Source organism: Leptidea sinapis, chromosome 15 (assembly GCF_905404315.1).
Source record: "Leptidea sinapis chromosome 15, ilLepSina1.1, whole genome shotgun sequence".
Lineage (NCBI taxonomy): Eukaryota > Metazoa > Arthropoda > Insecta > Lepidoptera > Pieridae > Leptidea > Leptidea sinapis.
This window is the reverse complement of record NC_066279.1, coordinates 4,335,509-4,349,142: the sequence shown is the minus strand read 5'-3', so window position 1 is coordinate 4,349,142 and position 13,634 is coordinate 4,335,509.

The window sequence follows — 13,634 nt, the reverse complement described above, 5'->3', positions numbered from 1 at the left end:
TTGCCAAATCGGTCCAGCCGTTCTCGAGATAAGATATAGATTTCGTTAACAATGCTATACTGATGTCGGGAAAACTGTAACTTTTCATTTACTCTGCCATATCTGATCGCTGCTAATTAATTATTTACGTAATAACTCAATTAAGGTGTGTGTTAGATTATGTCGAAACGGAAAAAGTTGAAATCTATGCGTACAATGAAAGCTAACACATGTCGGCTACTTTTTGTTCTGTAACTGTGAAACGTTAAATAAGCTGTCAAGTTAAACAAAGTAATCTTTGAATGGTATCGCATTATATTATAAAGGCATTAGGTATTTCATTTTCCCATAATTAGGTTGGCAAGTATACATGCGAATTCATTAGAGTAGGAGTGCAGTACGAAGGGGCGAGAAGCAGACGATGCAATCGCAATGTACCGTCAGCAAATAAGTATTCAAGAGTGATGAAACAAATAAATACTAGTGAAACTAAAAAAAATATTTAATTAGGCGTTACTTTGCGGAAATCCATTATTATACAAATGATTTAAGTTTTTCTTTAGTGTTAATTCCGCCAATATTTGTTTTTAAAACAAGTCGACACGTGTTTCGCCTCTACACGAGGCATCCTCAGGACGTTGTCTCGCCAAAATCTGGCACGAGACTCAAACTTAGTTATTATTAACACTAAAGAAAAACTAATTCATTTGTATACTAGTGAAACTGCAGTGATTATAATAATTCAAATTCAAGTATTTTTATTCAAAATAGGATGTGACATCACTTATTGAAAGTCAAAATCTTCACCCATTCCAAAACGAATGCCTCAGACCTGAGAAGAATGTGCGCAAACTCAAAAAATTAGCGGGCTGTTTCATCGCAAAAATAATGTTTACAATGTAATATTGTACAATTAAACTTATTATTTAATAACCTGAGGGCGGTCGCTCTATTCCCTATCTGTGGTATCATTAAGAAAGTCATTTATGTTATAGTAACCTTTACTACACAAACGTTTTTTAACAGTTCTTTTGAATAACGTAATACTTTTGTTATGAACATTTTGAATTTGTCTAATCTTTTTAACCGCGTATGCTGCAGAATTAAGTCTGTTCGCCAATCCTTCAATAATGGGGGCCCCATGGTAAAGATGATTAAAAAAATTCTGGTGGATAAAACAAATTCATCAGTGGGAGGGTACTTTGCACAGGTTGCTAGCTAGATTATGGGTACCACAACGGCAACTATTTCTGCCGTGAATTAGTAATGTGTAAGCATTAATATGTTTTGGTCTGGAGGCCGCCGTAGCTAGTGAAATTACTGGGCAGATGAGGCAATTGTAGTACCGCTCAGAATTGTTGAGGGTTTTCAGGATTCCTGAGCAGCACTGCATTGTAATGGGCAGGGTGTATCAATTACCATCGAGCTGAACGTCATGCTCATATAGTCCCTTATTTTCATTAAAAAAAAACTATTGTTCCAATTAGAAAACCGTACAAAGCTCAAATCAACTTCAGTCGATAACACGACATAAGGAATACTGTCTAAATATTATATTTTTATCTATACTTAAAGTAATAACAGCTTTCATGTTAATTATATAACAATAAATTATGCAAAATAACTTATGTATGCAGTGTAGGGTAATTTTTTTGCTATCGGTACACAACAGCAAAAAGACTGGCAACTCCGATGATATCGGGCGCACACGTAACTATGTTTCATGATTAATTAAAAACAATAATAAATATAATTAGGTGGCGGTGTATTGAGGAATGCTGTGGACAATGCTTTTTGCTTATATCAACCCCTCTGTCTGTATGTTAATATAGCTATAAATAGGTCACATATTCTATTTTTTTGAAGTTATATTTCTTTAGGGAAATTTTATGAAACTGAATTTTTACGACGCACGCACACTGTCACGCAAATTCGACACCGTGACAATAGCTGGTCAACTAAACCATATTTTGTATACTTCAACTAACAAGCCTCTTGTTACTCATAATACGTCTACTGAACCACAACCAATGGACGAGAATTAAATGTATATAAAAGAATTAAAAAAAATCTCTCTGAGTGTATAAAAATAATTTTATGATATTTAATTACACGTTATTTAACTAAATTATGCAGTGTAATAATATTTCCATTGGTTGCATTTAATACATACTTTATTACAATTTATTGTTTTGTTACAAACTTAATAGCACAAGGAATAATTTGTTTTAGGATTTTTGTTATAATACCAGGTCTCTATTATATTACAAAGTCTAAACCAGGCGTGTCCAAACTTTGAAACCTTAAATTGTCTATTGTGAAATAAAGTAACACCCGTGTATAACAGTATTTTGAATTGACTTATTATTTTTATGTTTCATCTATTACAATGGAAAAGAAGCGAAAAATAGACAGTGAATGCAGAATGTTCAAAGGTACCTTGACCCTTCAGTATTTTGTAATTGAGTCCAGTAATAAGGCACTATGTTTAATTTATAATTAATCCAAAGCTGTTCTCAAATAATAGAACATCAACCGTCACTATGAATCGATAATAATCCTCAAAATTACTCCAAATAGAAGTTTGCGGACGGAAAATTTTGAAGCTTTTAAGCGCGTTTTTTTTTTTTTTTTTTATGGAATAGGAGGACAAACGAGCGTACACCTGTTGTTAAGTGATCACCGCCGCCCACAATCTCTTGCAACACCAGAGGAATCACAGGAGCGTTGCCGGCCTTTATCGCAACAATCTTGGATTGGAACAACCAAAGTGGATAATGAACAAAAGTCCGCAACTCGCTCCAGATTTCGTGTGGCTCTTGAAATCGGAAAACGTGGAAAACCATTCATCGATGGAGAAATGATAAAAGAATGCTTGATTGCATTAGCCGAAGAAATATGCCCCGAAAAGCTAAATTTATTTAAAAGTGTCAGTTCGTCAGCAAACACCATGGCCCGAGGGGTGCAAAAAATCGCAGATAATATATCATCTCAACTGCCTGACACAAATGGACTACTTGAGTAGTTTTCTCTAGCCTTGGATGAGCCAACGGATGAGTCAGATACTGCTTAGGTGTTGATGTTGATTCGCGGAGTAGGTAAAAGAGTGTATGAAGAACTTTTTGATTTTGATAGTATTCATGGCACGACAACTTGGGCAGATATTTTTAGGGGCTTAAAATGCCGTTAATAAAAATAGCCTAATATAACGATAGAAAAGTTGAAATCTATTACAAATTCAAATTCAAATATTTTTATTCAAAATAGGATTTAAAATCACCTATTGAACGTCAAACCTATTTAAAAGAGACTGCCTCAGACCTGAGAAGAATGGGCACAAGAAACTCAGCGGGCTTTTTTTTTAATATAAAATATGGATTACAATGTGATATCGTACAATAAACATTTATAATTAAAGAGTCTGAGGGTTTTCGCTTTATTCCCAGTCCGTGGTGTCATTCAGAAAATCGTTTATGCTATAATAACCTTTCCCACACAAACGTTTTTTAACAATTCTTTTAAATTTCGTAACACATTTGTTTTGTACATTTTCTTTGATCATCTTGTAGAAGCATATACATCGCCCAACAAAAGACTTACTAACTCGACCCAACCGAGTAGTAGGCATAACAAGTTTATGTTTTTTCCTCGTGTTAACATTATGAATGTCACAGTTTCTAGAAAATTCCTCAGTGTGCTTATGAACATACAGAACATTATCAAAAATGTATTGAGAAGCAACAGTCAAAATGTTTATTTCTTTAATTTTTTCTCTTAATAATTCTTTAGGACCTAGGTTATAAGTCGCGCAAGTAGCCCTCTTCTGCAGCACAAAGATGGTATTAATATCGGCCGCACTGCCCCATAACAATATACCATAGGACATAATACTATAAAAATAACTAAAGTATACTAATCTCGCCGTATAGAACACATGGAGGCAAAAATATGTGTGGTATAAACAAAAGAGTGGTTGCACTTGTGTCAAAGACTATAGAAAATGATGATTGTCCAAAACCACTAGTCTTATATTGTATCTTCATAAATTTCTTGCGTTACGTAAAACTGAGTTTTATTGAACTGAGTCGCAAACCATGGGCCTTATGAGAAAGCTCGTGGTCGCACAGAAGGCAATGGAGAGGGCTATTCTCTGAGTTTCGCTGCGAGATCGAATCAGATATGAGGAGACCCGTAGGAGAACCAAAGTTACCGACATAGTCCAAATGATTGCGAAATTGAAGTGACAGTGGGTAGGGCACATAGTACGATGGACAGATGGGGCAGTATAGTCCTCAAATGGCGACCACGTACCGGAAGACGCAGTGTTGGTAGGCCCCCCACAAGATGGACCGACAATCTGGTCCAGATCGCTGGAATACGTTGGATTAGATCCATCGTCGTGGGAATCTTTGGGGGAGGTCTTTGTCCAGCAGTGAACGAATTCCAGCTGGTGATGATGATCAATAGAGATAATTTAAAAGGGTTTTAATTTTTTTTAAATCGCTTGTTTGATATGAACTCGCCTGACCTTAGGTCGGGCTTTAATTCAAAAGTACTTAAGTACGACATAAGATTACTTAGATTTTTGTGTTATAACTTACTACAACACGTATATTTATGTATGATGGTAGCGTCTAGTGTACAAGAAACCAAACAAGTATGTCTGGACTTTGGAAAATTGACGTAACTGTTCATATTATTGTATATAATGTACTTATTTTTTTTTTTATGGAAAAGGAGGACAAACGAGAACCTGGTGTTTAGTGATCACCGCAGCCCACATTCTTCTGCAACACCAGAGGAATCACAGAAGCGTTGCCCGCCTTTAAGGAAGTACGCGGTTTTTTGGAAGAAACCATGTCGTATCGTCCCGGAAACACTAGACAAGATAGCCCAATACATACACAGCTTTGTAGTACGTGGAAGAGAGCTCCTTGAAAACCGCACAGTGGAGGACTGCCACACATCAGATGATGGGAATGATATCCTAATTTGTGGCGTGTCGTGCGAAAAACATTTTATTATGTCCATAAAAAACACTTTCGGATAAAAATAATAATATAATAGTAGTCATGTCTATACAGGTGTCGTCACCTCAAGCATGTTATAAAACCAATAGGCATGTAATTGCAATCCTGTTGCACTTATCAGCTGTGATAATCTAAAACTCTTAATTAAACATATAAGGCATTCGAATTAATCATGTCATGTAACGTATTCTGTCTCAATTTTTCATTCAAAACTACATTTCCAGTGTTGCAATAAAAATAATACTGACTTTTATTGTGAAATGGTGAGATTGACTTGAGATAATGTGTTTTAAACTGCATTGCATAACTGTCTATGTATCGCAAACACTGAGTAAATACCGAAAGATAATCGATTTAACCTGTTTTAAAATTAAGTCATATTTCATGCAAAACAAAACTTCATCAGGCCGGAGTTGATAATACAAAATATAATTATTTAGTCATTCTATATTACTTTGTGTATACATTTGAAGTATGTATCTCTTTATATATAAAAATGAATTGCTGTTCGTTAGTCTCGCTAAAACTCGAGATCGGCTGGACCGATTTGGCTAATTTTGGTCTTGAATTATTTGTGGAAGTCCAGAGAAGGTTTAAAAGGTGAATAAATATGAAAAAGCTCGGAATTAAGTAAAAACAACAATTTTATTTCTCCTTTGTTGTTCAGAAATCAAATTAAAATTTAAATTTAAATTGAATAACTAATTAGAATTTTTAAATCTTTCTTACTTTCTCGGCAGGTAAAAAATAAACTTGATTGTAGCTAACTATAGTTGGTAGATTAACCACAGTTGTTAACTATCTAAGATTTTTTTTATGTAGATTGATAAATCTTAAGTTTTCTCATATATTAAATTTCTGAACGCAACCGTAATATTTGACATTTGACAAACAACTATATGTAGATTGATAATTCGGAAATATATTATTGAGAAATTAATAAAAACCTTTATTTTATTCATTATATACAGAAAAACTTCTGTCGGGTCAACTAGTCTTATATATAAAATTCTCGTGTCACAATGTTAGTTACCTTACTCCTCCGAAACAGCTTTACTGATTTATACCAAATTTTATATGCATATTCAGTAGTTCTGAGAATCGGCTACTATCTATTTTTCATCCCTCTAAATGTTAAAGGGTAGTCCACCCCATTTATTTATTTATTTTAATTGATTTGATTTAGCATTGAAAAATACATACAAATTTTCGCCCTTCTACGATGTACAACTATTTTTGTATCACAGTTTTATATTATTCTGTTCCATCCACCAAACCGATATAGGGTTGCAAGATAGCAATCGAATACAATAATAATTGTAGTACGATATATTTGGTAGGTCTGAGAATCGGTTGCATCAAAATTTTAATAATAGTTTTTTTTTTAATATGTTGTATGGCAATACGACGTTTGCTGGGTCAGCTAGTATTATATACTAGCTTCAAATGTATTTTAATTATAAATATATAATATTTTCCTCGAACGAGCTTTACAAAGCCGAGCCGACGAAATATAGTGCACAGCGCCTCTTATAGCCTAAACACATGCTCGGATTTGGTACGGACGTACCATCGGACATTCCAGTGGGCGTGGGTAGGCACCTCGCACCAATTGGCCCGCCGTCGTACTCAGTATGATCCGGACGGTATAATAATAATTATGTGTGATGAACAATGCGTAAACCATCGAATATAGTCTGCTACTAGACCGCGGCCGATGGTTCGGCGGTACCAAATCCGATCATGTGTTTAACCTATTACGAAGTAAAAATAAAAAAAACACACTTACAAAAGTAGTAATATTACTACTGCAAATAATCACTATGATTAAACATTTCTGCTGCTTTCAAAAACAGGTGTGATTTAAATCAAGATAATATATTCTGTCACATATAAATTCAAACAACAATCTCTCTCTCCCTCGGACAGAATGATCTAATGTGAAGTTTCGCTTGCACCAAGTTGAAGTCTAGGATTCTTTAAGATATCAATGGGCAGCGGTTTTTATTACACATCAGGGACACATAGATAGACTAAACAATTCGGCTTCAAGCTTTAAGAACAGTTCCAGTACCCTAAGAAGTTAAATAAATTGATGATATGGATCGGGGTGAATCCGGGGATCACCTATCATTATACCTGTAGAAAATCCTTAAATATACAATAGAACCAGCCTAATGTGAGTCGGAGTCTTCTCTTTTTTTTATAGAAGTTATAGCGGCAACAGAAATACATCATCTGTGGAAATTTCAACTGTCAAACTATCATGGTTCATCAATATTTTCTGTCAAAAATCAAGTCTTCCGACGACCTTCTTGTACACGGTAAAACTCAAATGAGTTTATGTATGTACAATAATTTTGTTACCTATAATATGTAATTAGTTAATAAGAAATAAGTTAAAATAAAAAATCAGATAGAGGCTGGTGACAGAGATACAGACATAAGGACGGAGAGTGGAACCTTAGTAATAGATTTCCGATTTTACCTTTAGGTAAGGCACCCGTAGAAAGTATTAGGAGTCACTTATTTAATTAAATGATAGTTCTTTATAATCTTAACAAAATGGCGTTCCTCTAGCCATTTTAATGGTTTTTGTTAAATGAAATGATGATATGTGCCATGAAAATAATTTACGTAGGTATTATAGTAGAATGAAGAGTATAAAATTATTATATAGACCCAGCAAACGTTGTATTGCCGATATTAAAATCGCGATACAAAAGTAACTGTTGAATGGGTAAATTTGAAGTTGTATGTATTTTTTAATGCTGACTCATAATCAAACAAATTTAAAAAAAAAGTCAAAAAACTTAAAAAAAAAATTGGCGTGGACCACCCTTATCATTTAGGGGGATGAAAAAAAGATGCTGTCCGATTCTCAGACCTACCGAATATGCACTCAAAATTTCATGAGAATCGGTCAAGCCGTTTCGAAGGAGTTTATATAGATATTAGATATACGTCTAGAACTAGATAGACCATAACAGCTGTGAAAACGTCGAAAAAAAATAACGGGTTGCACTCCGAGAGTGCCGACAGAAGTGAAAACTTAATCTTTAACGTTGTGCATTTTTGAATATTTTGGAATGGTCAAGGGATCATTTCGCACGAATTGCTTTATTTATCAGCATAAAAGTACTTGCATTTATATGGTTAAATACAATGTTCATTTATTGCGCTATTGAATACAAAAATGACAATTTATATTACATAAAAAATTTAATACTTCAGAACTATTACAATTTGTTTACATTAAAATGTTTATCTCTCAACTTTTATCCATAATTTCAACGTCTGTCTTACGAATTTTCGATCAGGTTACGTGTCCTGACGCGATATTAACATTTAATACCCATCCCAAGAAAGTTCTCCACGTTTTCACTCCAAAAATATCAATTGAATATAGATTGCATTATAGCCCCATAAAAAATAAGCTATGAGTAATGGTACAGAGCTCCGTCTATGAATGTTTATAGTTAAAGTTGATATTAATATATCAACTGAAGTTAAAGTTTGTCGACAATCTAATTTGAATCCTATAAGCTTTCACCGAAAATTCATTTTCCATAATTTCAACGACTGTCTTACGAATTTTCGATCAGGGTCACGGGTCCTGACGCGAGTTAAACATTTTATACGCATCCCAAGAAAAGTGCTCAACTAAAGAAGTTTTCACTTCAAAAATTGAGGTAATAGTATGATGAAGCCACAACCTGAGAGTTGAACAAAGGATACAAGATTTTATAACGATATGTCACTCGAACGGTTAGCTCAGTTGGTTGGAGCACCGGCACGGAACGCCCGAGATCGTGGGTTCGAGTCTCGCACCTTTTATAAAAAAAATTGGTTTTAAAATTTTATTTGTGAGTTAAGAGTTAACCTCTATGTTGAGCTATGCACGCACACTAACACAAAGTGTCATTCATATCCCGAGTATAAGACGCAGTTGTCACGTACACTAAAGTATTAAACTAGACGTATAAATTATCTAAGAGTATAAAATAGAATTGTTTCATTCATGCCAACTGATTCGTATATTATTATCTGTATATATCAATGACCTCATGACGATTGACAGCCAACGTCAAAACGACATTATATCAATCCGCCATTTTAACCATATAACATGTGATCCGCTTCTTCGAAAGAAAAAACACGATGTATAAAACACTACTAAAAATGTAAGCTCGTTAATTGAACAATATGATTTATTTATGTTTTTTTTAAATCTGAACTAGTACCAAGACCTGTTTTGTGATTCATAGCACACCTACTTTGCAATAAAATAAATATAAAGAGATTTTTTGCATAGCAGGTCTAGAAGATTTATACAGTCTTCTAGTTAAACTCACGTTTGACCTAATATATCTTAGATTAAGAATTAAACACTGCGCTCCAACCAGATACCGCAGGCGTAGTCGCAAAGTGCGACTAATACAACGCCCAAGTGGGCGTACTCAAGCCAGTCTCGAACAATGTGTGACGTTGAAATGCCACAGGTTCTATTAAACTTTGCTAATAATTGAAACTAATATCCCGGGTTGCGTATTAAAACTTTGTTTAAATAATACTACAAGAAATAAGAAAGACATTGGGATCACATAATATCATCAGTAAGTATTTTGTATTTTATTAATTTCAATGTAAAATAACACGAAGCGTATGGTATAACAAATTCTATTTAAGTTTCATTACAAAAAGATAGTAGAAATATAAACTCTACTGCGCTACAAATTATTAAGTACCTAAATTACACACATCTTTTATATAATCTATATATATAAAAATGAATTGCTGTTCGTTAGTCTCGCTAAAACTCGAGAACGGCTGGACCGATTTGGCTAACTTTGGTCTTGAATTATTTGTGGAAGTCCAGGGAAGGTTTAATAGATGAATAAATATGAAAATGCTCGGAATTAAATAAAACCAACAATTTTGTTTTTCCTTTGATGTGTCCCCGTCGTTCAGAAATCAAATTGAAAGAATAGTTTAAAATGAATAACTAATTAGAATTTTTATATATTTCTAACATTCTCAGGAGGTAAAAAATAAACTTAATTTTAGCTAACTATAGTTGGTAGATTAACTACAGTTGTTCACTATCTATCAGATTATGTTGATGTAGATTGAAATATTAAGTTTTGTCACAAATTAAATTTCTGAACGCAAACAATACTATTTGACGTACATACAAATGTTTAGGTCTTTTATTTATCGATTGAGGCAGTACGAAGTCTGCCACGTCAGCTAGTAAATATATATGATGAAAATGGTCTTTGTTTGAGACTCTTTCACGCATAAACCACTGATCGTATCAACATGAAATTACCACCATTCGATGTGAAATTTATCCTAGATGCTTTATGGCTACTTAGTTTTGGAATTCCAACGTTTCTTCTTTAATTTATTTCCATTTTAAAATTGGCCCAGTAAATTGGCGAGTGAAAACGGCTAGTTTTTATAAATTTTGATAAGCTACTTGGTTGGTTGCAATTAAATTATAAGTTACAACATATTGAATTCGATTTTTTTTTGTATAAATAATATTATATTTCAAATTATTTACATATGACTAAATAATTATAAACGCTATTTATACAAAAAAATAATAAAATAAAACTTAAATAATCTAACAAAATTAATTAATTACAAATAGAAAATATCATTAAGATCGCTATCGGCAGGTAAGGTGCCCATGAAGCTGGCAACGTTACTTCTTTGTATAGACAAACTTATCCTTTGACAGAGGTACGTACCAGATCTTGGGTCACCTGTTAAATCGGTTAGACGCCTGGATAGCTCTTTTATGAGTTTTTGTGCCGATGAACCCCGAGGACCCATCGTCTCCACCCCAAAGGGAACAAATATGTATCCATTACCGAGTGATGCATATTTCCTCCGCTTTAGGTTTTCGGCAGTTTCCGCCGCTGCACCTCCCGCTCTAGATGAATGAGTTTTAATAGTATAGTAGTTTTATAGTAGAATAGAATTTTATATAAATTATTCAATATAAGGTTAAATTAAATTAATTTAAGTAATACCACTTATATTGTTCTAAACAACTTGATTGCCTTCCGTTTGTCTTTCAACCACAACGAAATGTGGTCGCGTGACTGAGTGAAGTCTCAACAGCCACGATTGTGGTTTTTGAGTTTTGCTCTGTTTATTCGTTAATGTTATTTCGTTATTGAAAGCTATTTCATCAAGCACATACGCTAAGGGACGTGGTTCGATATTAATGCATGTCTGGTTAAGCATTCAAGCATTTCTAATATTTTCTCTTTTATATGTAATTTTCAACTTAAATAATTTGGTTTATTTTTATAAAATATATTTGAGATAGTAAGCATCATATAACTAGGTAATATATCTTCTAGTTTCTAGAAAATCATTTCAGTATAGGTAATCTTTGCCATTAAAATTATACTTTTGTGTGATAGTGGGAATCTTACTGTGCTTCGGTCTGAAGGGCGCCGTTGCTAGTGATATGATATTATGTCTCAAGATGACGAGTTCAATTGTAGTGCCACTTAGAACTTTTGGGTTTTTCAAGAATCCTGAGCGGCACTGCATTGTACTGGGCAGGGCGTATCATGTACCAACAACTGAACAACCTGCTCGTATCGTCCCTTACTGTCATATAATATAATCGGTAATTAGTCAAACCTATAAAAAGGCGCGTTGGGGGAAAAGCGAAAGCGAAGAAAATTCTGTAAGAGTATGGTAGAGTAAAATTTATGATATCATCTGATTTTATTATAAACTAGCTGACCCGACAGACGTTGTTCTGTTCATAATCAAAAAAAACTCATGGGGGTGGAATTGCGTAAAATCCGTTCTTAGCTGACCTCTACTCGGTGTAAAGAATATTCCTACCAAATTTCAAGTCTTTAGCTCTAATGATCCCAGAGATATCGTGATGAATGACTATATACGTGGAAATCTCTTATATATATATATATAGATTATTTTGTATTGTCATACTATATATAAATAAATTACATCCTGTAATAAATTGAGTTATAGTTAAAAGCCTCTGTCGAGGAATTTAGTTAATATAAAACCATAAAATCTTTATTGTCTTGGTAACAAAGCATATAATGACCTTGACATTTTCTCTTCAACAAAAGCAAAATTTAAAAAGCAAGTAAATGATATTTTAAATGAACAGAATTTATATACTTTTTTAATATGAAATCTCATTAGGTAACTGTTTTGTTTAAACGTAATGTAATTTTGTAAATAACTTAGTTTTAAGACATGTAATTTTATATTTCTTTCCTCTTTTTGTATGTACATATTTCTTTAATTAATGTTAAACTTTGTAATTCATCATGTAAGATACTAGTAACTATAAAATTAACCTGTGGATAATGGTGTGGGTTCTCACTAAAATTAATTTAACATCTACTATACTTTGAAATTGTAAAATGTAATGTGTGAACTGTTTGTTGTCCCTAAGAAATAAAATAAAATAAAAAAATATAAAATAATTAAAAGAATTATTCTGGTGCTTGTACCCGAGAAAAGGGTGTAGGTGACGTCATCATAATTTCAGCCGGAAGACGTCCACTGCTGGACAAAAGCCTCCCCCAAAGATGGCCATGACGATCGGTCCTGCGCTGCCCTCATCCAACCTATTCCAGCGATAGCGATGTAAGCGGTATTTGTTAATGCTCTTAGATTAAGGATTGGTCTCCGCTGCGCTCCAACTATGTACCGTACCATCTAAGAACAATAGCTTTATTATTATGGGAATTTTATATTGTAGTCTGTATTGGCTTTTTGTAAAGATGCTTATGTTCGTGGCATCTTGACACTCAATGACATCTTTCAAATTTTGTAACTTATATACGCTTCGTGTTAATTTACATTGAAATTAATAAAATACAAAATGCTTACTGACGATATGTGATCGCACTCTCTTTCTTATTTCTAATAGTATTATTTTTACAAAGTCTTACTACACATCCCAGAATTTTAGTTTCAATTATTGTATCTAGTTGGAGCGCAGCGGAGACCAATCCTTAGTCTTAGTTAATGCTCTTAAAATATGAGAATTCTGGCAATCACTTACAATCAGCAACCTCATTAGAACTTCTTTAAAAAAGTTACTCATACCCAAGTGTTGAAAGAATACATTCCTAACGAAATATGGTGAAATTAATAGGAAAAATTGTAGCCCTAATTTGTAACTGTGAGACAGCGAAATAAAATATCACCGATAGACTACTTATACTGTTAACAAGTTATTTTTAATGTGACAGTAGTAGAATGAAGTATTCAAGGACAAATTATTTTGGGAATTGTCGTTTTACAAGAGATATTTTTCCTATTTGCAACCATGCAGATACTAAGAACTTACCAGTGGGAAGTTAGTTTACCGGCTCCTTTGCACAGGATGCCGGCTAGATTATGGGCACCACAACGGCGCCTATTTCTGCCGTGAAGCAGTAATGTGTAAGCATTACCGTCTGAAGGGAGCAAGTGAGACTTAACATCTTATGTCTCAATGTAACGAGCGCAGTTGTAGATCCGCTTAGAATTTTTGGGACTTTCCAAGAATCCTGAGCGGCACTGTATTGTTATGGCGTATCAATCATCATCAGCCGAACGTCATGC